The sequence below is a fragment of the Seriola aureovittata genome, chromosome 10 (assembly GCF_021018895.1).
Source record: "Seriola aureovittata isolate HTS-2021-v1 ecotype China chromosome 10, ASM2101889v1, whole genome shotgun sequence".
Taxonomy (NCBI): Eukaryota; Metazoa; Chordata; class Actinopteri; order Carangiformes; family Carangidae; genus Seriola; species Seriola aureovittata.
In genome coordinates, this window is record NC_079373.1 from 27746449 (window position 1) to 27748874 (window position 2426).

Consider the following 2426-nt stretch of genomic DNA (forward strand, 5'->3'; position numbering starts at 1 on the left):
ACAGACACACAACAGACACAACAACAGACACAACAACAGACACACAACAGACACAACAACAGACACACAACAGACACAACAACAACTACACAACAACATACACACAACTGACACACAACAGACACAACAACTACACAACAACAGACACACAACAGACTCACAACAGACACAACAACTACACAACAACAGACACACAACAGACACACAACAGACACAACAACTACACAACAACAGACACACAACAGACACACAACAGACACACAACTGACACACAACAGACACACAACTGACACAACAACTACACAACAACAGACACACAACAGACACACAACAGACACAACAACTACACAACAACAGACACACAACAGACACAACAACAGACACACAACAGACACACAACAGACACAACAACAGGCACAACAACAACTACACAACAACAGACACACAACAGACACACAACAGACACAACAACAGACACACAACAGACACACAACAGACACAACAACAGACACACAACAGACACACAACAGACACACAACAGACACACAACAGACACAACAACTGACACTACAGCTAGTTTCAAAGCTAAATAGAAAGAAAAAGGTAAATAAGAAAACAGCAAGTAAAAACAAAAAGAAAAACAAAGATGTCATAAGAAAGAGGTAAGACACATAAAAATATGAATATTTTCTATCGTGGGAAAATAAAACAAACTCAAAGTTTCATAAAAACTTTTGATGAAAGAATGAACTCAAATAAAAGTGGAGAAATGGAATAAAAGCAGATGAAGGCGTGGAGACATGTTGATTCTTCTCTTCCAGTCGTCTGGACGCGAACTTCATCTCCCGTCCTGCCGCCTCGTCCTTTAAAGGCCTGACGTCTCTGCGTCACCTGTGGTTGGACGATAACCGTCTGACGGAGGTTCCTGTCCTCGCTCTGAGCTCTCTGACGCAGCTGCACGCCCTGACCCTCGCCCTCAACAACATCAGCTCTGTCCCCGACCAAGCCTTCTCCGCCCTCAGCCAGCTGCTGGTGCTGTGAGTCCCTCTGAGTCCACCTCCCTGAGACCAGGACTCAGGGTAGAACGGGACCTGGACCAGGACTCAGGGTAGAACAGGACCTGGACCAGGACTCAGGGTAGAACAGGACCTGGACCAGGACTCAGGGTAGAACAGGACCTGGACCAGGACTCAGGGTAGAACACGACCTGGACCAGGACTCAGGGTAGAACACGACCTGGACCAGGACTCAGGGTAGAACACGACCTGGACCAGGACTCAGGGTGGACCAGGACCTGGACCAGGACTCAGGGTGGACCAGGACCTGGACCAGGACTCAGGGTAGAACAGGACCTGCTTATCTTGTTGTTTTCAGTTTCACAAACATGTAATTGCTCAGACCAACCAGCAGGAGGCGCTGGTGCAGCAGCAGGAACCTGATCCCTCTCTGGCTTCCCACCAATGGTCAGAGAGGTTTACAGGACTGCAGCAGGAGTTTACAGACTGTTAGCATTTAGCATTTAGCATGTAGCATGTTCATGCACTGGGGTCAGCTGATGACGCTGCATAGCGGAAACAGGTTTATAAAACTGAAACCACAGACACAAGCAGGTCCTGGTCCACCCTGAGTCCTGGTCCACCCTGAGTCCTGGTCCACCCTGAGTCCTGGTCCACCCTGAGTCCTGGTCCACCCTGAGTCCTGGTCCACCCTGAGTCCTGGTCCACCATGAGTCCTGGTCCACCCTGAGTCCTGGTCCACCATGAGTCCTGATCCACCCTGAGTCCTGATCCACCCTGAGTCCTGGTCCACCCTGAGTCCTGGTCCACCATGAGTCCTGGTCCACCCTGAGTCCTGGTCCACCCTGAGTCCTGATCCACCCTGAGTCCTGGTCCACCCTGAGTCCTGGTCTCATGGAGGCAGTTTTCACATGTTAATTAGAACCAATGTAATTAATCTGTTTTATCATGCACTCGTTTTTATTTCTCACTGTCTCGTTCCTGAAGACATCTCCATGACAACCGCATCCACTCTCTGGGCCGGAGGAGTTTCACTGGACTGAAGCAGCTGGAGACGCTGTGAGTTCACCTGAAATACACAACACCACACAAATACACAACACAAAACACACACCACAAATACACAACACACAACACAAGTACACACTGAATATTAAACAGTTACATTGAGATGCTGGTGTGTGTGTATGTGTGTGTGTGTGTGTGTGTGTGTGTGTGTGTGTGTGTGTGTGTGTGTGTGTGTGTGTGTGTGTGTGTATGTGTGTGTGTGTGTGTGTGTGTGTGTGTGTGTGTGTGTGTGTGTAGGTCTTTACAGCATAAATGCATCCGGCTGATGTTTATCTAGCCTGCTCTGTGAGCACGTAGAGCTGTAGGAGATCAAGGTCATCTCAGGTCAATTTATAACCCCCC